General features: G+C 41.1%; 1 pseudogene; it reads right to left on the reverse strand.

Moving 5' to 3' along the window:
• Positions 1-22994: 22994 nt before the first annotated feature.
• On the reverse strand, positions 22995-23632 carry LOC118909885 (olfactory receptor 11G2-like; annotated as a pseudogene).
• Between the last annotated feature and the right edge of the window lie 1492 nt (positions 23633-25124).

Consider the following 25124-nt stretch of genomic DNA (forward strand, 5'->3'; position numbering starts at 1 on the left):
CTTGAGGAATCTTACCCGTCTCTGGCTAACCAGTCATTTTCCGGGGCCATACAGGGAAATGTGAAGCTGGTAAGTGAGAGGGAAGCCTTATTGTTTGAAAAGGTTAGCTTTTTACTTCTTTGCATATTTATGCCCTGTGGCTTCTATGCCCAGCATTTGTCTTGAGGTATCTTTACCACTTGGAAAAATTATGATACTTGGTAAATTTGATATGAGGCACGAATTCTATTTAAGGGTTATAATTAGGAAGGAAGAAGAAAAGCTATAGAAGTAGCAGGCGGAAGAAAACATGGGAAGATTGATTATTTCTTTGACATATCTTCTTGTAGAGTAACTTCAGCATATATAGGTTTTAAGCTACTACTTAAATTGTGCACACACATTAACATAATAGGAGTATAGTTACATAACCAAAGCATATCTGTAATTACCAGCCATCTCCAGTGAAACCAAGAAAACCAGTTAGGCACCTTAGGCATTTGTTAAAACTTATCTATGATATGGTGGATATTGTCCAACTGAACTTGAACAGTCTGAGAGAAATCAGACAAATTAAAACAACCCATTCCTGGGGACTGTTCACATGCCATATGTTCTTTTAACAGTAAATAGTCTGTAGTTGTAAGACTTTGGAGCGCTACAATTTGCACTTCTCCTAATTCTTGATTGAGTTCCAACAGTATAGATCCAGTCAAATTTGTTGTTTTACTGTATGCACAGGCCAGCTTAGATATCTCCTTCCTCATTCCCATTGCAAGTCCAGGAACTGGTGGGATGAGTGCATCTACAGCTGTAGCAGTGCGTGGATCTTTGTTGGGGTTTTTTGATAATCATCTTCTGGCATGAGTCTTCCAGAGAGTGCAGATGTTGGAAGTTCTTTTTCATATCGTATCTTAGTTCATTTTCGGAGTAGCCCAATTAGGCTTTGATCCTCTGTATAAACACAAACAGACCCTTTGCCTACACTTTTATATGCCCTTTATACCCTTGTGTAGAACTCGTTGGAGGTTACCACACAGGAACTGCCTTTTTTTTTTTTGCTTTGTTTTTGGTATCACTAATCTACACTTACATGACGAATATTATGTTTACTAGGCTCTCCCCTATACCAGGTCTCCCCTATAAACCCCTTTACAGTCACTGTCCATCAGCATAGCAAAATGTTGTAGAATCACTACTTGCCTTCTCTGTGTTGTACAGCCCTCCCTTTTCTCCTACCCCCCCATGCCTGTTAATCTTAATACCCCCCTACTTCTCCCCCCCTTATCCCTCCCTACCCACCCATCCTCCCCAGTCCCTTTCCCTTTGGTACCTGTTAGTCCATTCTTGAGTTCTGTGATTCTGCTGCTGTTTTGTTCCTTCAGTTTTTCCTTTGTTCTTATATTCCACAGATAAGTGAAATCATTTGGTATTTCTCTTTCTCCGCTTGGCTTGTTTCACTGAGCATAATACCCTCCAGCTCCATCCATGTTGCTGCAAATGATTGGATTTGCCCTTTTCTTATGGCTGAGCAGTATTCCATTGTGTATATGTACCACATCTTCTTTATCCATTCATCTATCGATGGACATTTAGGTTGCTTCCAATTCTTGGCTATTGTAAATAGTGCTGCAATAAACATAGGGGTGCATCTGTCTTTCTCAAAGTTGATTGCTGCGTTCTTAGGGTAAATTCCTAGGAGTGCAATTCCTGGGTCAAATGATGAGTCTGTTTTCAGCATTTTGATGTACCTCCATACTGCTTTCCACAATGGTTGAACAAGTTTACATTCCCACCAGCAGTGTAGGAGGGTTCCCCTTTCTCCACAGCCTCGCCAACATTTGTTGTTGTTTGTCTTTTGGATGGCAGCCATCCTTACTGGTGTGAGGTGATACCTCATTGTAGTTTTAATTTGCATTTCTCTGATAATTAGCGATGTGGAGCATCTTTTCATGTGTCTGTTGGCCATCTGTATTTCTTTTTTGGAGAACTGTCTTTTCAGTTCCTCTGCCCATTTTTTATTTGGGTTATTTGTTTTTTGTTTGTTGAGGCGTGTGAGCTCCTTATATATTCTGGACGTCAAGCCTTTATCGGATGTGTCATTTTCAAATATATTCTCCCATACTGTAGGGATGCTTCTTGTTCTATTGATGGTGTCTTTTGCTGTACAGAAGCTTTTCAGCTTAATATAGTCCCACTTACTCATTTTTGCTGTTGTTTTCCTTGCCCGGGGAGATATGTTCAAGAAGAGGTCACTCATGTTTATGTCTAAGAGGTTTTTGCCTATGTTTTCTTCCAAGAGTTTAATGGTTTCATGGCTTACATTCAGGTCTTTGATCCATTTTGAGTTTACTTTTGTATATGGGGTTAGACAATGGTCCAGTTTCATTCTCCTACATGTAGCTGTCCAGTTTTGCCAGCACCACCTGTTGAAGAGACTGTCATTTCGCCATTGTATGTCCATGGCTCCTTTATCAAATATTAATTGACCATATATGTCTGGGTTAATGTCTGGATTGTCTAGTCTGTTCCATTGGTCTGTGGCTCTGCCCTTGTGGCAATACCAAATTGTCTTGATTACTATGGCTTTATAGTAGAGCTTGAAGTTGGGGAGTGAGATCCCCCTACTTTATTCTTCTTTCTCAGGATTGCTTTGTCTATTCGGGGTCTTTTGTGTTTCCATATGAATTTTTGAATTATTTGTTCCAGTTCATTGAAGAATTTTGCTGGTAGTTTCATAGGGATTGCATCAAATCTGTATATTGCTTTGGGCAGGATGGCCATTTTGACGATATTAATTCTTCCTAGCCACGAGCATGGGATGAGTTTCCATCTGTTAGTGTCCCCTTTAATTTCTCTTAAGAGTGACTTGTAGTTTTCAGAGTATAAGTCTTTCACTTCTTTGGTTAGGTTTATTCCTAGGTATTTTATTTTTTTGGATGCAATTGTGAATGGAGTTGTTTTCCTGATTTCTCTTTCTGTTGGTTCATTGTTAGTATATAGGAAAGCCACAGATTTCTGTGTGTTGATTTTGTATCCTGCAACTTTTCTGTATTCCGATATCAGTTCTAGTAGTTTTGGGGTGGAGTCTTTAGGGTTTTTTATGTACAGTATCATGTCATCTGCAAATAGTGACAGTTTAACTTCTTTACCAATCTGGATTCCTTGTATTTCTTTGTTTTGTCTGATTGCCGTGGCTAGGACTTCCAGTACTATGTTAAATAACAGTGGAGAGAGTGGGCATCCCTGTCTAGTTCCCGATCTCAGCGGAAATGCTTTCAGCTTCTCGCTGTTCAATATAATGTTGGCTGTGGGTTTATCATAGATGGCCTTTATTATGTTGAGGTACTTGGCCTCTATTCCCATTTTGCTGAGAGTTTTTAACATGAATGGATGTTGAACTTTGTCAAATGGTTTTTCAGCATCTATGGAGATGATCATGTGGTTTTTGTCTTTCTTTTTGTTGATGTGGTGGATGGTGTTGATGGACTTTCGAATGTTGTACCATCCTTGCATCCCTGGGATGAATCCCACTTGGTCATGGTGTATAATCCTTTTGATGTATTTTTTTTTTTTTAGGTAATTATTTTTTATTGAAGGGTAGTTGACACACAGTATTACATTACATTAGTTTCAGGTGTACAACACAGTGATTCAACATTTATATACATGATAATTCTAGGTACCAGCTATCACCATACCAAGTTGTTACAATATTTTGACTATATTCCTTATGCTATACATTACATCCCGGTTACTTATTTATTTTACAATTGGAAGTGTGTACTTTTTTTTGGTTGTTGTTGTTTGGGCATCTCTCATATTTATTGATCAAATTGTTGTTAACAACCATAAAATTCTGTATAGGGGAGTCAATGCTCAATGCACAATCATTAATCCACCCCAAGCCTAATTTTCGTCAGTCTCCAATCTTCTGAAGCATAACGAACAAGTTCTTACATGGAGAACAAATTCTTACATAGTGAATAAGTTACATGGTGAACAGTACAAGGGCAGTCATCACAGAAACTTTTGGTTTTGCTCATGCATTATGAACTATAAACAGTCAGTTCAAATATGAACACACATTTGATTTTTATACTTGATTTATATGTGGATACCACATTTCTCTCTTTATTATTTTTAATAAAATGCTGAAGTGGTAGGTAGATACAACATAAAGGTAGAAAACATAGTTTAGTGTTGTAAGAGAGCAAATGTAGATGATCAGGTGTGTGCCTGTAGACTATGTGTTAATCCAAGCTAGACAAGGGCAATAAAACATCCACATATGCAGAAGATTTCTCTCAGAACAGGGAGAGTGAGGTTCTAAGCCTCACCTCTGTTGATCCCCAATTTCTCACCTGATGACCCCCCTGCGACTGTGCCTGTCTTAGGTTGTTCCTCCCTTGAGGAATCCTACCCGTCTCTGGCTAACCAGTCATCTTCCGGGGCCATACAGGGAAATGTTAAGTTGGTAAGTGAGAGAGAAGCCTTATTGTTTGAAATGGTTAGCTTTTTATTTCTTTGCATATTTATGCCCTGTGGCTTCTATGCCCAGCATTTGTCTTGAGGTATCTTTACCACTTGGAGGAGTTATGATACTCGGTTAATTTGATATGAGGCACGAATTCTATTTAAGAATTCGTTGTAATTAGGAAGGAAGAAGAAAAGCTATAGAAGTAGCAGGCGGGAGAAAACATGGGAAGATTGATTATTTCTTTGACTTATCTTCTTGTAGAGTAACTTCAGCATGTATAGATTTTAAGCTACTACCTAAATTGCGCACGCACATTAACATAATAGGAGTATAGTTACATAACCAAAGCATACCTGTAATTACCAGCCATCTCCAGTGAAACCAAGAAAACCAGTTAGGCACCCTAGGCATTTGTGAAAACTTATCAATGATATGATGGTTATTATCTAACTGAATTTGAATAGTTTGAGAAAAATCAGACAAATTAAAACAACCCATTCCTGGGGACTGTTCACATCCCATATGTTCTTTTAACAGTAAATAGTCTGTAGTTGTAAGATTTTGGAGCGCTACAATTTGCACTTCTCCAAATTCTTGGTTGAGTTCCAACAGTATAGATCCAGTCAAATTTGTTGTTTTACTGTATGCACAGGCCAGCTTAGATATCTCCTTCATTCCCATGGCAAGTCCAGGAGCTGGTGGGATGAGTGCATCTACAGCTGTAGCAGTGCGTGGATCTTTATTGGGGTTTTTTGATGATCATCTTCTGGCATGAGTCTTCCCGAGAGTGCTGATGTTGGAAGTTCTCTTTCATATCGTATCTTAGTTCATTTTCGGGGTAGCCAAATTAGGCTTTGATCCTCTGTATAAACACAAACAGACCCTTTGCCTACACTTTTATATGTCCTTTATATCATTGTGTAGAACTCATTAGAGGTCACCACATAGGAACTGCATTTTTTTTTTAATCATTAATCTACAATTACATGACGAATACTTTGTTTACTAGGCTCTCCCCTATACCAGCTCCCCCCTATATACTCCTTTACAGTCTCTGTCCATCAGCGTAGCAACCTGTTGTAGAATCACTACTTGTCTTCTCTGTGTTGTACAGCCCTCCCCTTTCTCCCACCCCGCTATGGATGCTAATCTTAATACCCCCTACTTCTCCCCCCCTTATCCCTCCCTACCCACCCATCCTCCCCAGTCCCTTTCCCTTTGGTACCTGTTAGTCCATTCTTGAGTTCTGTGATTCTGCTGCTGTTTTGTTCCTTCAGTTTTTCCTTTGTTCTTATATTCCACCGATGAGTGAAATCATTTGGTATTTCTCTTTCTCTGCTTGGCTTGTTTCACTGAGCAAAATACCCTCCAGCTCCATCCATGTTGCTGCAAATGGTTGGATTTGCCCTTTTCTTATGGCTGAGTAGTATTCCATTGTGTATATGTACCACATCTTCTTTATCCATTCATCTACCGATGGACATTTGGTTGCTTCCAATTCTTGGCTATTGTAAATAGTGCTGCGATAAACATAGGGGTGCACTGATCTTTCTCATACTTGATTGCTGCATTCTTAGGGTAAATTCCTAGGAGTGCAATTCCTGGGTCAAATGGTAAGTCTGTTTTGAGCATTTTGATGTACCTCCATACTGCTTTCCACAATGGTTGAACAAGTTTACATTCCCACCAGCAGTGTAGGAGGGTTCCCCTTTCTCCAAAGCCTCGCCAACATTTGTTGTTGTTTGTCTTTTGGATGGCAGCCATCCTTACTGGTGTGAGGTGATACCTCATTGTAGTTTTAATTTGCATTTCTCTGATAATTAGCGATGTGGAGCATCTTTTCATGTGTCTGTTGGCCATCTGTATTTCTTTTTTGGAGAACCGTCTGTTCAGTTCCTTTGCCCATTTTTTAATTGGGTTATTTGCTTTTTGTTTGTTGAGGCGTGTGAGCTCTTTATATATTCTGGACGTCAAGCCTTTATCGGATGTGTCATTTTCAAAGATATTCTCCCATACTGTAGGGTTCCTTTTTGTTCTATTGATGGTGTCTTTTGCTGTACAGAAGCTTTTCAGCTTAATATAGTCCCACTTGTTCATTTTTGCTGTTGTTTTCCTTGCCCGGGGAGATATGTTCAAGAAGAGGTCACTCATGTTTATGTCTAATAGGTTTGTGCCTATGTTTTCTTCCAAGAGTTTAATGGTTTCATGACTTACATTCAGGTCTTTGATCCATTTTGAGTTTACTTTTGTATATGGGGTTAGACGATGGTCCAGTTTCATTCTCCTACATGTAGCTGTCCAGTTTTGCCAGCACCATCTGTTGAAGAGACTGTCATTTCGCCATTGTATGTCCATGGCTCCTTTATCAAATATTAATTGACCATATATGTCTGAGTTAATGTCTGGATTGTCTAGTCTGTTCCATTGGTCTGTGGCTCTGTTCTTGTGCCAGTTCCAAATTGTCTTGATTACTATGGCTTTATAATAGAGCTTGAAGTTGGGGAGTGAGATCCCCCCTACTTTATTCTTCTTTCTCAGGATTGCTTTGGCTATTCGGGATCTTTGGTGGTTCCATATGAATTTTTGAATTATTTGTTCCAGTTCATTGAAGAATGTTGCTGGTAGTTTCATAGGGATTGCATCAAATCTGTATATTGCTTTGGGCAGGATGGCCATTTTGACGATATTAATTCTTCCTAGCCTTGAGCATGGGATGCGTTTCCATCTGTTAGTGTCCCCTTTAATTTCTTTTAAGAGTGACATGTAGTTTTCAGAATATAAGTCTTTCACTTCTTTGGTTAGGTTTATTCCTAGGTATTTTATTTTTTTTGATGCAATTGTGAATGTAGTTGTTTTCCTGATTTCTCTTTCTGTTGGTTCATTTTTGGTATATAGGAAAGCCACAGATTTCTGTGTGTTGATTTTGTATTCTGCAACTTTGCTGTATTCCGATATCAGTTCTAGTAGTTCTGGGGTGGAGTCTTTAGGGTTTTTTATGTACAGTATCATGTCATCTGCAAATAGTGACAGTTTGACTTCTTCTTTGCCAATCTGGATTCCTTGTATTTTTTTGTTTTGTCTGATTGCCGTTTCTAGGACCTCTAGTACAATGTTAAATAACAGTGGGGAGAGTGGGCATCCCTGTCTAGTTCCCGATCTCAGCGGAAATGCTTTCAGCTTCTCGCTATTCAATATAATGTTGGCTGTGGGTTTTTCATAGATGGCCTTTATTATGTTGAGGTACTTGCCCTCTATTCCCATTTTGCTGAGAGTTTTTATCATGAATGGATGTTGAACTTTGTCAAATGCTTTTTCAGCATCTATGGAGATGATCATGTGGTTTTTGTCTTTCTTTTTGTTGATGTGGTGGATGATATTGATGGACTTTCGAATGTTGTGCCATCCTTGCATCCCTGGGATGAATCCCACTTGGTCATGGTGTACGATGGTTTTGATGTATTTTTGAATTCGGTTTGCTAAAATTTTGTTGAGTATTTTTCGTCTACGTTCATCAGGGATATTGGTCTGTAGTTTTCTTTTTTGGTGGTATCTTTGCCTGGTTTTGGTATTAGGGTGATGTTAGCTTCATAGAATGAGTTTGGGAGTATCCCCTCCTCTTCTATTTCTTGGAAAACTTTAAGGAGAATGGGTATTATGTCTTCCTGTATGTCTGATAAAATTCCGAGGTAAATCCATCTGGCCCGGGGGTTTTGTTCTTTGGTAGTTTTTTGATTACCGCTTCAATTTTATTGCTGGTAATTGGTTTGTTTAGATTTTCTGTTTCTTTTTGGGTCAGTCTTGGAAGGTTGTATTTTTCTAGGAAGTTGTCCAAGTCTCCTAGGTTTCCCAGCTTGTTAGCATATAGGTTTTCATAGTAGTCTCTAATAATTCTTTGTATTTCTGCGGGATCTGTTGTGATTTTTCCTTTCTCATTTCTGATACTGTTGATTTGTGTTGACTCTCTTTTCTTCTTAATAAGTCTGGCTAGAGGCTTATCTATTTTGTTTATTTTCTCGAAGAACCAGCTCTTGGTTTCATTGATTTTTGCTATTGTTTTATTCTTCTCAATTTTATTTATTTCTTCTCTGATCTTTATTATGTCCCTCCTTCTGCTGACCTTAGGCCTCATTTGTTCTTCTTTTTCCAATTTTGATAGTTGTGACATTAGACCGTTCATTTGGGATTGCTCTTCCTTTTTTAAATATGCTTGGAGTGCTATATACTTTCCTCTTAAGACTGCTTTTGCTGCGTCCCACAGAAGTTGGGGCTTAGTGTTGTTGTTGTCATTTGTTTCCATATATTGCTGGATCTCCATTTTGATTTGGTCATTGATCCATTGATTATTTAGGAGCGTGTTGTTTAGCCTCCATGTGTTTGTGAGCCTTTTTGCTTTCTTTGAACTGTTTATTTCTAGTTTAATGCCTTTGTGGTCTGAAAAGTTGGTTGGTAGGATTTCAATCTTTTGGAATTTACTGAGGCTCTTTTTGTGTCCTAGTATGTGGTCTATTCTGGAGAATGTTCCATGTGCACTTGAGAAGAACGTGTATCCTGTTGCTTTTGGATGTAGAGTTCTGTAGATGTCTATTAGGTCCATCTGTTCTAGTGTGTTGTTCAGTGCCTCTGTGTCCTTACTTATTTTCTGTCTGGTGGATCTGTCCTTTGGAGTGAGTGGTGTGTTGAAGTCTCCTAGAATGAATGCATTGCATTCTGTTTCCTCCTTTAGTTCTGTTAATATTTGTTTCAGGTACGTTGGTGCTCCTGTATTGGGTGCATATATATTTATAATGGTTATATCCTCTTGATGGACTGAGCCCTTTATCATTATGTAATGTCCTTCTTTGTCTTTTGTTACTTTCTTTATTTTGAAGTCTGTTTTTTCTGATACCAGAATTGCAACACCTGCTTTCTTCTCTCTGTTGTTTGCTTGAAATATCTTTTTCCTTCCCTTGACTTTAAGTCTGTGCGCGTCTTTGGGTTTGAGGTGAGTCTCTTGTAAGCAGCATTTGGATGGGTCTTGCTTTTTTATCCATTCTATTACTCTGTGTCTTTTGATTGGTGCATTCAGTCCATTTACATTTAGGGTGATTATTGAAAGGTATGAATTTATTGCCATTGCAGGTTTTAAGTTTGTGGTTACCAAAGGTTTAGGGTTAGCTTCTTTACTGTCTTACTGTCTAACTTAACTCGCTTGTTGAGCTATTATAAACACAATCTGATGATTCTTTATTTCTCTCCCTTCTTATTCCTCCTCCTCCCTTCTTCATATGTTGGGTGTTTTGTTGTGTGCTCTTTTTAGGAGTGCTCCCATCTAGAGCAATCCCTGTAGGATGCCCTGTAGAGGTGGTTTGTGGGAGGCAAATTCCCTCAACTTTTGTTTGTCTGGGAATTGTTTAATCCCTCCTTCATATTTAAATGATATTCATGCTGGATACAGTAGTCTAGGTTCTAGGCCCTTCTGTTTCATTGCATTAAGTATATCATGCCATTCTCTTCTGGCCTGTAGGGTTTCTGTTGAGAAGTCTGATGATAGCCTGATGGGTTTTCCTTTGTAGGTAACCTTTTTTTTCTCTCTGGCTGCTTGTAATACTTTGTCCTTGTCTTTGATCTTTGCCATTTTAATTATTATGTGTCTTGGTGTTGCCCTCCTTGGATCCCTTGTCATGGGAGTTCTGTGTACCTCTGTGGTCTGAGAGGCCATTTCTTCCCCTAGTTTGGGGAAATTTTCAGCAATTATTTCTTCAAAGACATTTTCTATCCCCTTTTCTCTCTCTACTTCTTCTGGAATGCCTATGATTCTTATATTATTCCTTTTATATTGATCACTCAGCTCTCTTAAAATTCTTTCATTCCTGGAGATCCTTTTATCTCTCTCTGCATCAGCTTCTCTGCGTTCCTGTTCTCTGTTTTCTAGTCCATTAATGGTCTCTTGCATCTCGTCCATTCTGTTTTGAAGTCCTTCCAGAGCTTGTTTTATTTCTGAATTCTCCTTCCTTAGTTCTTGCATATTTCTCTGCAAGTCCATCAGCATGGTTATGACTTTTGTATTGAATTCTTTTTCAGGTAGACTGGCTAAATCTATCTCCCCAGATTCCTTATCAGGGGAAGATGTAGCTGATGCTGAAGCTGTCTGGGTTAGTCTTGTCTGGATCATATTTTTTTGCCTTTTCATGTTGACAGGTGCTATTGACTGTCAGCTGGGAGGGCCAAAATTTTCACTTACTACTGGCCTTTCTTTACTGGGGCAACTGCGACCCCTAGTGGCTTGTGTTGGGTAATTGCGTGTAGAGTGGGTCTTTGTGTCTTGCCTGGCCGGAAGGGAGAAATTTCCCTTTCTGTGGGCGGAATTTGTCTCAGGCTGCTTCTCTGCTTTCGCAGCGCCCGGTGGGGTGATGGATGGGGGGGCTGCTTGACTGTTTGCCTCCGTGAGGGGTCTCAGAGCTGTTGCCCAGGGGGTTAGTGCACCCGGTTTTCCCTGTAATTTCCAGCTGCTGTACTGTGACCTGGGTTGTTTCCGTCAAGCTGTTAAGTCCCTGTCCTTTTAAGACTTTCAAAAAGCCCCCGCTTTTCTTTGTCACAGGGGCATCAGCTTCGGCACCCGCTCAGAGGTCTTACTCCCTGTTCCCCCAGTATCCAGGGCCCCCTGCGCATGTACTGTGTCTGCGCTCTGGCCCGGATGGCTGGGGCTGGGTGTTCGGCAGTCCTGGGCTCCGTCTCCCTCCCGTTCTGCCTGCTCTTCTCCCGCCGGGAGCTGGGGGGAGGGGCGCTCGGGTCCCGCCGGGCCGGGGCTTGTATCTTACCCCTTTCACCAGTTGCTGGGTTCTCGCTGGTGTAGCTGCAGTCTGGCCACTGTCCTGCGTCTTCTGGTCTCTCTTTTAGGGCTAGTTGTGTTTGTTGTATTTTCAAAAGTATATATGTTTTTGGGAGGAGATTCCCACTGTCCTACTCACGCCGCCATGTTGGCTCCGCCTCCCTTGATGTATTTTTGAATTCGGTTTGCTAATATTTTGTTGAGTATTTTTGCATCTACGTTCATCAGGGTTATTGGTCTGTAGTTTTCTTTTTTGGTGGGGTCTGTGCCTGGTTTTGGTATTAGGGTGATGTTAGCTTCATAGAATGAGTTTGGGAGTATCCCCTCCTCCTCTATTTTTTGGAAAACTTTAAGGAGAATGGGTATTATGTCTTCCCTGTATGTCTGATAAAATTCCGAGGTAAATCCATCTGGCCCGGGGGTTTTGTTCTTTGGTAGTTTTTTGATTACTGCTTCAATTTCGTTGCTGGTAATTGGTCTGTTTAGATTTTCTGTTTCTTCGTGGGTCAATCTTGGAAGGTTGTATTTTTCTAGGAAGTTGTCCATTTCTCCTAGGTTTCCCAGCTTGTTAGCATATAGGTTTTCATAGTATTCTCCAATAATTCTTTGCATTTCCGTGGGGTCCGTCGTGATTTTTCCTTTCTCGTTTCTGATAGTGTTGATTTGTGTTGACTCTCTTTTCTTCTTAATAAGTCTGGCTAGAGGCTTATCTATTTTGTTTATTTTCTCGAAGAACCAGCTCTTGGTTTCATTGATTTTTGCTATTTTTTTATTCTTCTCAATTTTATTTATTTCTTCTCTGATCTTTATTATGTCCCTCCTTCTGCTGACCTTAGGCCTCATCTGTTCTTCTTTTTCCAATTTCGATAATTGTGACATTAGACCATTCATTTGGGATTGTTCTTCCTTTTTAAAATATGCTTGGATTGCTATATACTTTCCTCTTAAGACTGCTTTTGCTGCGTCCCACAGAAGTTGGGTCTTAGTGTTGTTGTTGTCATTTGTTTCCATATATTGCTGGATCTCCATTTTGATTTGGTCATTGATCCATTGATTATTTAGGAGCGTGTTGTTAAGCCTCCATGTGTTTGTGAGCCTCTTTGCTTTCTTTGTACAGTTTATTTCTAGTTTTATGCCTTTGTGGTCTGAAAAGTTGGTTGGTAGGATTTCAATCTTTTGGAATTTTCTGAGGCTCTTTTTGTGGCCTAGTATGTGGTCTATTCTGGAGAATGTTCCATGTGCACTTGAGAAGAATGTATATCCCGCTGCTTTTGGATGTAGAGTTCTATAGATGTCTATTAGGTCCATCTGCTCTACTGTGTTGTTCAGTGCTTCCGTGTCCTTAGTTATTTTCTGCCCAGTGGATCGACCCTTTGAGGTGAGTGGTGTGTTGAAGTCTCCTCGAATGAATGCATTGCAGTCTCTTTCCCCCTTTAGTTCTGTTAGTATTTGTTTCACATATGCTGGTGCTCCTGTGTTGGGTGCATATATATTTAGAATGGTTATATCCTCTTGTTTGACTGAGCCCTTTATCACTATGTAGTGTCCTTCTCTATCTCTTGGTACTTTCTTTGTATTGAAGTCTATTTTGTCTGATATTAGTACTGCAACCCCTGCTTTCTTCTCACTGTTGTTTGCTTGAAATATGTTTTTCCATCCCTTGACTTTTAGTCTGTACATGTCTTTGGGTTTGAGGTGAGTTTCTTGTAAGCAGCATATAGATGGGTCTTGCTTTTTTATCCATTCTGTTACTCTGTGTCTTTTGATTGGTGCATTCAACCCATTAACATTTAGAGTGACTATTGAAAGATATATACTAATTGCCATTGCAGGCTTTAACTTCGTGGTTACCAAAGGTTCAAGGTTAGCCTCTTTAGTATCTTACTGCCTAACTTAGCTCACTTTTATTGAGCTGTTATATACACTGTGTGGAGATTCTTTTCTTCTCTCCCTTCTTGTTCCTCCTCCTCGATTCTTCATATGTTGGGTGTTTTGTGCTGTGCTCTTTCTAGGAGTGCTCCCATCTAGAGCAGTCCCTGTAAGATGTTCTGTAGAGGTGGTTTGTGGAAAGCAAATTCCCTCAGCTTTTGTTTGTCTGGGAATTGTTTAATCCCACCATCATATTTGAATGGTAGTCCTGCTGGATACAGTATCCTTGGTTCAAGGCCCTTCTGTTTCATTGTATTAAATATATCATGCCATTCTCTTCTGGCCTGTAGGGTTTCTGTTGAGAAATCTGACGTTAGCCTGATGGGTTTCCCTTTATAGGTGACCTTTTTCTCTCTAGCTGCCTTTAACACTCTTTCCTTGTCCTTGATCTTTGCCATTTTAATTATTATGTGTCTTGGTGTTGCCCTTCTTGGATCCTTTCTGTTGGGGGTTCTGTGTATTTCCGTGGTCTGTTCGATTACTTCCTCCCCCAGTGTGGGGAAGTTTCCAGCAATTATTTCTTCTAAGATACTTTCCATCTCTTTTCCTCTCTCTTCTTCTTCTGGGACCCCTATAATACGGATATTGTTCCTTTTCGATTGGTCACACAGTTCTCTTAAGATTGTTTCATTCCTGGAGATCCTTTTGTCTCTCTCTATGTCAGCTTCTATGCGTTCCTGTTCTCTGATTTCAATTCCATCAATGGCCTCTTGCATTCTATCCATTCTGCTTATAAACCCTTCCAGAGTTTGTTTCATTTCTGCAATCTACTTTCTGGCATCTGTGATCTCCTTCCGGACTTCATCCCATTTCTCTTGCGTATTTCTCTGCATCTCTGTCAGCATGTTTATGATTCTTATTTTGAATTCTTTTTCAGGGAGACTGGTTAGGTCTGTCTCCTTCTCTGGTGTTGTCTCTGTGATCTTTGTCTGCCTGTAGCTTTGCCTTTTCATGGTGATAGGAATAGTTTGCAGAGCTGGGACAAGTGACGGCTGGAAGGACTTCCTTTCTTGTTGGTTTGTGGCCCTCCTCTCCTGGGAGAACAGCGACCTCTAGTGGCTTGTGCTGCGCAGCTGTGCGCAGACAGGGTTTCTGCTTCCTGCCCGGCTGCTATGGAGTTTATCTCCGCTGTTGCTGTGGGCGTGGCCTAGCTCGGGCAGCTACTCCAAAATGGTGGAGTCGTGTTGGAGCAGGAGCTGCTGGGAGGGTATTTATCTCCGTAAGGGGCCTCCCTGCTCCCTGCAGCCCAGGGGTTAGGGTGCCCAGAGATCCCGGATTCCCTACCTCTGGATTAAGTAACCCGCCCTGCCCCTTTAAGACTTCCAAAAAGCACCCGCCAAAACAAAACAACGCCCACCAAAAAAAAAAGAGAAAAAAAATTTTAAAATTAAAAAAAAAAAAAGTTTTTAATTAAAAAAAAAAAAAAAAAGGTGATCGTTCGTTTTTCTTTATTCTTCGGTGCCAGCCTCAGGCCTCTGCTCACCGGTCTTGCTGCCCTGTTTCCCTAGTATTGGGGTCCCTATCCCTTTAAGACTTCCAAAATGTGCTCGCCAAAACAGAACAGCAAAAAAGGAAAAAAAAAAATGGTCGCGCGCTTTTCTTATGTCCTCTGTCGCCCAGCCTCCAGTGCCTGCTCACTGTTCTTGCTGCCCTGTTTTCCCAGTATCGAGGGCCCTGCACTCTGGCCCGGATGGCTGGGACTGGGTGTTCGGCAGCCCTGGGCTCTGTCTCCCTCCCGCTCTGCCTGCTCTTCTCCCGCCGGGAGCTGGGGGGAGGGGCGCTCGGCTCCCGCGGGGCCGGGGCTTGTATCTTACCCCCTTCGCGAGGCGCTGGGTTCTCTCAGGTGCGGATGTGGTCTGGATATTGTCCTGTGTCCTCTGGTCTTTATTCTAGGAAGGGTTGTCTTTGTTATATTTTCATAGATATATGTTGTTTTGGGAGGAGATTTCCGCTGCTCTACTCACGCCGCCATCTTCCGCCCCCCTCCCCAATATAATATTTTATATCAATTGAACTTCAATAAAAACTACACTTAAAAATGTAAATACAGAAAAGCACATCTGGAAGGGAGCCAAGATGGTGGCGTGAGTAGTTCAGTGGAAATCTCCTCCCAAAAACATATATATTTTTGAAAATACAACAAATACAACTATTTCTAAAAGAGACATCAGTGGATACAGTACAACAGCCAGGCTATATCTCTGGGAGAAATCAGCATCACACAAAGGGAGTAAGATAGAAGCCATGGCCCAGCAGGACCCAAACGCCCCCCTACCCCAGTCCCCAGCAGGAATAAAGGAGTCAAAGCGGGGAGGGAGTGAAAGCTGAGGACTGCTAAACAACCAGCTCTAGAAATCCACACCTGGAGTGCAGACACATGGTGCATGGGGTGCTGGATATTAGAGAAACGGAAAAGCAAAACCTGCGAGCAGGTCCCCACAACCAGCAACCCTGAGACAAAAGAAAAGCGAGTGCTTTCTGCAAGTCTTAAAGGGACAGGGACCCCACAGCTGGATGAAGTCATTCTGGCACACTCAGCCCAGCACCTGGGAATCCCGGGGAACTCTGTGCAACCTAACCCCCTGGGTGCAGAGCAGCCCTGAAGCCCCTCATGGTGATAGACTGCCAGTCATTCCCCCAACTGGCTTGGACCCCAACATACTGACCCAGTAGTGGGAGAGCAGCAGTGCGCGCCGGGGGCAGCGTCACCAAAGGGGCCCAGGGTCGGCCAGCGTTAGCAGGCGGTGGTGGCAACAGAGCAGCCCGCATGAGCCCATGGCAGCAGCACCAGAGGGGACCGGGAGTTGCCTGCGCAAGCCCATGGTGGTGGCGGCTGAGTGGCCTGGGAGAGGCCCATGCACGTCAGCGGCGGAGGTACAAGAGGAGCACGGGAGCAGCCCATGTGCACCTGCGGCAGCGCCAGAGGGGCCTGAGTCTGGCCTGCATGTGCCAGTGGTGGTGGCACCAGAGGGTCCTGGGAGAGCCCTGTGGGAGCTGGTGACAGTGGCAGAGGAGCAGCCACACCCCCAGCAGCTGCCCAGAATCTCAGCCCAGCGCACAACCGTCCAGGCCAGACCCAAAGGCCACTTCTGGTACACAGTTGCCCGGCAGGGGCACCACTTTTGCAGGAGAGCGCATATGGCACACCTGCCACTCCCCACAGGGCTCTGTGCTACTCTGACGGAGACCCTTCCCACACCAGTTTAGGGGATTAACCTGGAGGCTGCTCCAGGAGTGCAGGTAATCGACACAGGCAGCGGAGAAGGGCAAGTTGACCAGCAAGCAGGAAAGGACTTTGTTCTCCCAGATGACACATGCATTACCTGCCTACAGCTACCTCTATCAACATGAAAAGGCAGAAGAATTTAGTTCAGTCCTCTGAGAAAGGGCCTGGGGAGATATACCTAACCAATCTCCCCAAAAACGAATTCAAAATAAGGGTCATAACCATGCTGATGGATCTGCAGAGACATATGCAAGACTAAAGGAGCAAGTACAGAGGGAGAATACAGAAACAAAACAATCTCTGGAAGGACTTAAGAGCAGACTGGACGAGGTGCAAGAGGCTGTTAATGGAATAAAAATCAGAGAACAGGAATGCAGAGAAGCTGATGCAGAGAGAGATAAAAGGATCTCCAGGAATGAAAGAATATTAAGAGAACTGTGTGACCTATCCAAATGGAACAATATTCAGATTATAGGGTTACCAGAAGAAGAAGAGAGAGAAAAATGGGCAGAAAGTGTATTTGAAGAAATAATTACTGAAATTTTCCCTAATCTGGGGGGCGAGGGGGGGTAATAGTCACTTGACCGTGGAACCACACAGAACTCCCGACAGAAGTGACCCAAGGAGGACAACACCAAGACACATAACAATTAAAATGCAAAGATCAAGGACAAGGACAGAATATTAAAGGCAGCCAGAGAGAAATAAAAGGACACGTACAAAGGAAAACCCATAAGGGTATCATCAGACTTCTCAACAGAAACCTTACATGCCAGAAGAGAATGGCATGATATATTTAATGCAATGAAACAGAAGGGTCTTGAACCAAGAATACTGTATCCAGCACAATTATCATTTAAATACAAAGAAGGGATTAAACAATTCCCAGACAAACAAAAGTTGAGGAAATTTGCCTCCCACAAACCACCTCTATGGGGTATTTTAGAGGGACTGCTCTAGATGGGAGCACTCCTAAGGCTAAATAGATGTCACCAGAGAAAATAAAATCACAGCAGAGAAAGCAGATCAACCAAATACTAACTAAAGGCAAAAAATAAAATCAACTTCCCACAAAAACAGTCAAAGGAAACACAAAAGAGCACAGAATAAAACACCCAACATATAAAGAATGGAGGAGGAGGAATAAGAAGGGAGAGAAATAAAGAAACATCAGACAGTGTTTATAATAGCTCAATAACTGAGTTAAGTTAGACGGTAAGAGTAAAGAAACTAACCTTGAACTTTTGGTAACCACAAACCTAAAGCCTGCAATGGCAATAAGTACATATCTTTCAATAATCACCCTAAATGTAAATGGACTGAATGCACCAATCAAAAGACACAGAGTAATAGAATGGATAAAAAAGCAAGACCCATCTCTATGCTGCTTACAAGAGAATCACCTCAAACCCAAAGACTTGCACAGACTAAAAGTCAAGGGATGGAAAAAGATATTTCATGCAAACAACAGGGAGAAAAAAGCAGGTGTTGCAGTGCTAGTATCAGACAAAATAAACTTCAAAACAAAGAAAGTAACAAGAGATAAAGAAGGGCATTACATAATCATAAAGGGGTCAGTCCAACAAGAAGATATAACCATTATAAATATATATGCACCCAACAGAGGAGCACCAGCATATGTGAAACAAATACTAACAGAATTAAAGGAGGAAATAGAATGCAATGCATTCATTTTGGGAGACTTCAACAAACCACTCACTCCAATGGATAGATCCACCAAACAGAAAATAAGTAAGGACAGTATTATGGAAAACATTATGGAATTTCCTCAGGAAATTATAAATTGAACTATATAATCCAGCAACCCTACTTTTGGGTATGTATCTGAAAGAAACCAGATCCCTATGTGGATGAGATATCTGCATTCCTATGTTCATTGCAGCAGTATTCACATAGCCAAGGTATGGAAACAATCAAAATGATGGCTGAAGGATGAAGAAGATTAAACACACACACAAACACGTTGTAGGGGTAGTATTCAGATGTGAGAAAGACGGGAACGCCACCATTTACAACAACAAGGATGGACCTGAAGGAGATTATTCTGTGAAATGAACTAGACATAGAAAGACCAATACTGTATGATCTCACTTATTTGTGGAATCCAAAACTTAAAGAAATTGAACTCACAGAAGTAGAGGAAAGAATATTGGTTGTCAGCATCTGGAGGGTGGGGAGCCTGGGAGATGCTGGTCAATGGGTCCAAGCTTTCAGTTATGAGATCTGGGGATCTAATGTATGGTATGGTGACTACTTAATAATACTGTATGTTTGAAACTTTCTAAAAGAATAGGGCTTAAACATTTTCAACACATACACAAAAAAGCTGTGAAGTGATACATGTATTAATCTGAATCTGGTAACAAGCCACAATATGTACATAAATGAAATCATTGTACACTTTAGATATGTATAATTTTGTCAGTTATATTTCAATAAAACTGGGAAATGCTAAAGTAAAATTTGTCTTAAAAATTGAATTCACACTGTGTTGTACACCTGAAACTAATGTAATACTGTGTGTGTGTCAACTACCCTTCAATAAATATAATTATCTACAAAAAAAAAATGAATTCAGCACTGTGTTCACTCTTTGAAATACTATTTCTCATTGACATCAATGATAACTTATCTTGATTTTTCCTTTGATTTCCCAGAATGTTCCCATCTTCTGGCTATACTTCCTTTATCTAATTTTGAGTTCATTTCTCTCTATTTGGCCATTAAACATTGATGTTCTGAAACCTAACTTTCAAACTGCCATACCTTTTAATGCTAAACTGTGTCCTAGGTACTTTTATTCTCAAAAATTTTGGTTACCACTTATTTGCCAATGATTATATCAAATTACAGATTACATCTTCAGAGTTCCAAATGAGAACTGATCTGACTGGTAGATGATATTTTTACTTGAATGTTTCAATGGCACCTCAAACTCATCTCAAACACTGATCTCATGAATTTCTGAAATGTGATTCTCTGCTTTTGTTGCTAAGAAAATGCAATTCCCATTCATGAGAACTATATGGTTATCCTGAAAGCAGATCCATAATCAAGCACTTATGCACAGGTAGTTCATTTGGTAGGCGAAAGAACCTCTGGTCAGAGAGTGGGGGAAATGACAGATAAAGGAAGTATGGCTGAGTATTAATCCTAGAAAGATCTCTAGAAGCTAGAGTAGAAAATTCATCTCAGAAGCATCCTACCTGAGAGGTGAAGGATATTTGTATACCAATTTCTGATAGTCATCAGTTAGGGACTTTTCCCAGGGTGCTTTCATTCCTCAGTATACAGCTCAAAGTAGAAGCAGCAAAAGCAAGCTTTTGTGATGAAAAGAAGCCCACAGGCAAAGAAATGTGAGTTGACCGTTGACAGTCAGATTGGCATGTACTGAAGTAATAAGGGTGAGGGAACACTGTATGCCACTGAGAGCATCTGTGACAATCTTTACCCCCAACATCCATTACCAATCTCTAAATATATGCTGACTATTCTTCCTTTCAGGTATATCATGAGAATATACATTTCCGTCCATTCCCACTGTTCCTCACCTCTATACCACCAGTATCTCTTTTTAGAATAAATGTATTTGCCTAATAACTGGCTCTTCACTTGCCCTTGTTCTCCTCTAAACTATTCTATACAGTAGTCAGAGTTAGTGTTTCAAAAATAACACTAACTCATGTCATATTCTATTCCTTGTGCCCCAAGTGCTCTTTCCACCCTCAACTCCCTTTACCTAGATAATGTGTTCATTTTTCAAATTTCAACTCAAGCTGAATGAACTCAGGCTTTCTAATGAACATCTCCTGTGCTGTGATGGGGACAGAGCTCCCCACTCCCTCTCCACTGGATATGATAGAGCTTTATGTACCTCTTTATAGCAGTTACTGAAGTTATAATTTGATGTTTATTCATTTGGATATTTTAATTATGAGTTAGTGTTTGCAATACAGGGCTGTGAAGCCCTACAAGAGTATGCTGGATCCAGTGTAGTTCATCATTGTATCCCTAGTGCATAGCACAGATCCCTGCACAGTGCAGATGCTCAACAAATAGATATTTAACAAATGAGTGAATGAAAGTAGTAAAAGAGTCTCTTAATTTGCCTGTACAATATTTTCTGTTTTGTCTCAAATATCAAGTATTGATGAGAATTTTTAGAAATCAGGACTCATGCACTTAAGAAGTATATCAGTCCAATCACATTTCAGAAAAGTCTGGAAAAATCTAGCAGATTTGAAGATGGTGTTGCTCTTTGAAAAGCCCCATTTCTTGATATGTCAGAGGGAAAATCCTGCTGACACAGGAAAGCAATTCAAACTCACATCCAGAAAAAGAATATCAGCCACAGAAAGGATAAAATTTTGCACATTCTAGAATGAAGGAATTTGATGTAATCAGTTATTCACACATTGTTGGACGATGTGTAGGACATAGCGATTTGGAGAGCTTACCACTGGTTTATCATTGAGGCTGCCTCCTTACTAGCTCAGTAAGCTTACCAGCACTGGAAAATGAGTGCCTTTATTTTGTGGCTCATGTATAGCCTTCATCCCTGCCTTTCTCTGCACATGGACTTTGTGTAAGCACTGAGGTCAAGGAGGTCATAGCTGCTGACATCTCCTGGATGACACTTTCTTTCTACCTGCTGCTCAATGTCTCTACTCTAGAGGATCCTCTCTGATGTACCTTGATTTTCTTGTCTGATTCCTGTTGGACCCCTGACCAGTCAGTGAAACTTTTTCAACAGTCACTAGTCAGTGTATGTCCTTTTAGTGTGCAGTGGGCCATTTCTCCCACCATACAAAAGGAGACAAGTAAGTGAATTTCTCCCAGCTCTTCACTTTGTGAGGACTTATTCCACCATCACACTCTATGGCCACCCCTGAGGAGGGCTGTAGTGCAGAGGTAGTACATCTTTTTCCCCTTAAACTAGTATATATTAAGTCAATCTCTGTCGATTAAGGCTGAGGTTGTTTTCCTCCTTTGTCAGTGGGTTTATGAAATCTCACTTCCTAACATGAAGTGCAGGTATGAACTGAGATAGAGATGTTGGTGTAATAAAGATGGGCCTGTGTCTCAAGGAGATGCTTCTTAATGTGTCAAATGATTTGCAATTCTATAACTGCTTGCCAACTTAATGCAAAGTAGAATTTAAGATGGGTGAGAAAAATTTGGTCAATAATTAAAGGCCATTACAAATACAGACACTTACACCTTTATAACAATCAACATAACATTTTATTAAGAATCACTAATTTTTATTCCTTTTTTTCTGTAATTATGAAATTGTCACAAAAATTCCTTGAGTTCTGCAGATGTAAATCAGTATTAAAGTTATCACACTTTAAACCTACTGTTGGAGTTAATTTGGATGAAGTTCTAAATGTCCATATCTTCTTCCAATATAATGTAGCTTTCAGGTAATTGTCCAACTCTTTGTTTCTTATGTGAAGTACAATAAAGACAAGGACTTCTTTTCCATAACTCAAAAATCCTGCTTTTCAAGCTCAGAAAATATTCTCAACCCAGATTTTTCATGAAATAAAACCCAGTTGCTGTGGCAGCTGACTTTATGGAGGAATTGACTTCTTGAAGGCTACAAATTAAAATTCTGTAAAAATTGCACTTTATACTATGATACTTTTTAAGTATGTTTTAAAGACCATGTTTGAAAAAACGGCAACAGAACACTGTAGAAGTCCTAATTAAAGTAAAAATGTTAACTCACTATTTTATAGAATTAGTATTAAGGATGCTTATGGCAGTATAAACATAGTCACACAGTACTAACACTAAACCACAAGTAGTAACAGAAGCTGTTTTTCAAACGTGATTTACCCCAAAGTGGGTTATGCCCTGAGTAATGCCTGGTTCTTAGGTTTAGCTCTTATATTTGCTATATTCTAAGTTAGTAGTAGCTTCAAATTCCTAATTCTTGTATTGTACATCCTAAAAAATCACTACTGTCCAACCAAAACTACTATTGTTTTCTCAAAGTCAAGTCATGCTACACTCTGGCAAGGTGACCTCCAGATTCGAAACTTCTTTATCAATCAATGTGTGTCAGTGGAGAACTACTGGTTTAGAGTGTTAATCCCCAAAGGAATTTATGATCTCTATTACATGTGTATTAGTCAACTCAACTCTTCAGTGCACAGCAAGCTTTTGCCTTCTCTTTAGAAATTAAATTACATGTAGAGAGACTGGTTGGCTTACATACATAAAATGTTATTTACTTGATAATAATTTCAACACAGTTGAATTCACTTGTTATAACATTCTTAAATAACATTACAGCATCTTGTTTAGGATGATAATGGGCCCTTAAAAAAAGGTAATGGATTTCTACACCAATAGATCAGTCATGACTTATTAAGATAAGTTGTGTTTGAGAGATGGATTTTGGCTCTTTGTATTTTATGAATACCTTGGGCAGGGCCAAAGATTTTCCTCAGAGCAGCCTTCATCTGCTTGTTCCTGAAACTATATATTAGCGGAATGCACAGAGGTGTTTTCACAGAATAAAACAAAGTAACGATTTTTTCCATGTCCACTGGGTGTCCCGATCCGGGACTAATGCACATCACCGTAACAGAGCCAAAGAAACAGGATCACCACAGCCAGATGAGAAGCACAAGTGGAGAAAGCCTTGCGTTTGCCCGCTGCTGAGGGCATCCGTAGCACAGCCAGAGTCACCAGAGCGTAGGAGCAAAGGATAAAGAGAAGGGGGCCGATCATGAAAACAGAATTGAAGGTCGAGTAAATGAACTGTGTGGTGGTGTCATCAGAACACGACAGCACCATCAGTGGGACAGGATCACACACGAAATGGCTGATGGTGTTTGGGCCACGGTAGGGCAGCTGAGAAATGAGGACAACTGGCGGTAGGTAGGAGGGTGAACCCACACGACCATCCAAGGACGACGAGGCCCGTGCACAGCTGTCTGGTCATGATGCGCGGGTAACGCGGAGGGCGGCACACGGCAAGGTGCCTGTCAAAGGCCATGATGCAAAGGAAGAAGCCCTCTTCGCACCCGGAAGAGAAGAAGGAGAACTGCACAAGACAGCTCACAAAGGAGATGGACTTGCTTGTGGACGGGTAGCTGGCCAACATGTTGGGGACGGTGGTGGTGGTGACATAACATAGTTCCAGGAGAGAGAAATTCCCCAAGAGGATGTACATCGATCGGGCTGTGAAGGCGTCGGTCCCACCGCACAGCGCAGGCAACGGCCGCGTTCCCCCATCAGGGTCAGGGTGTAGGCCGCAGAGAAGTGCCCGAAGTAGAGGAGCTGCGCTTCGGGCCTGGAGGGAAAGCCCATGAGGATAAAGTGGCTGACGGCGTGGGTGGTTTCTCTGCCGGACACGTTCATGAGTTCGGAGGGCGCGGCGATGACATCGGCTATTGCACTCTAGTGGGGTTTGCTGGCTCTTCCACCAAATGTCCTTACCTTGTTTTTGCATAAAGAAATACAGAATGAGGTTTCTGTTAAAACAACAAAGCTGATCCTCACAACCTATACCCCAAGAGTATGATTTCATTCTAATTAGATGCAAAAAATAAAATAAAAAACAGGGTTTGTTGTAATCTCTCAATTATAATCTCTCAGTTACGTCAGGAACAGGATTTACACATAAGGAGTGCAGAAGTTGTAACTTTGAATATGTCACTTAACCTCTATTTGTTAACCTCATCTACGTACCATGTACAGAGTATTGTACAAGCAAATCAGTGTATATGAAATCTCTTCTAAAGCATTCTGTAAAACTAATTTATCATAATCAGTAATAGTGATAGTAACGCCAAATGAAGCACTACTCAAGTCTCACATTGGAAAAGGTGGTGTCTCACTGAGGAACAGTGACGGGGCAGGGCAAATATTCCTCTCTCTGTGCTTGTTTATGGTATTGCAAAGCGATGGCTCGAAGGGCCTCTCTCGTTCCGGCACAGATGTGTATGACATGACCACACAAGTTTGGTGTGTAGGAAATGCTTTCCCTCTCTCTCCAGCTGGTGGCTTCAGCTCCAGAGCATGGGGAAGAGCCCTGCACTTTGGCATTCAAATTTCCCTGGTTGAAAATTTTAATGCCCTCTCTTGTGAATGTGAGAACTAGATATGCCGTTTGGGGCACCTGACCTTAGGGAGAGCCACTGCTCTGAGTGGCTGGACTGTTGATGGGATGAGACTTGGCCAATTTTTCCAAAAGTGTGGTGGTAAAGTTCACTTGCATGTTCAGATTTGTGTGTGTGGTGTTCTAAATCGCTTCGATTGCTCCTTTCTGTGTTTGAAGTGTTTTTGTTTTTATACTTGCCTCTGGTACATTTGTGGCCATTCAAGGCATTTTCTGTTGACATGGAATGTCTTGCTTCCCTCCCTCCTGCTCCTGAACTTTCTCCAGTTTGTTGTTACTGAATCAAAGCTTAACTTTTTCTATGTCTTGTCTCCTTAGAAACCTACTCATGGCCGTCACCACATTTGGCATTAAGTGGAAAGACTGCTGTTTATAATCTCATTGCCCATGAGGCTATGTGGACTGCACCTTTTCTGAATGGAGTCTGGTAGTTCAGTCTGTTTCCCATAACAATCACATCATCTCAGGTGGCAATTAGGGCAGGTCCCAGATTTCTCAAATTATATGAGGGGACTTTTTTTGGTTCGTGTTTGCGTTTGTGTGT

Source organism: Manis pentadactyla, chromosome 11, assembly GCF_030020395.1.
Source record: "Manis pentadactyla isolate mManPen7 chromosome 11, mManPen7.hap1, whole genome shotgun sequence".
Lineage (NCBI taxonomy): Eukaryota > Metazoa > Chordata > Mammalia > Pholidota > Manidae > Manis > Manis pentadactyla.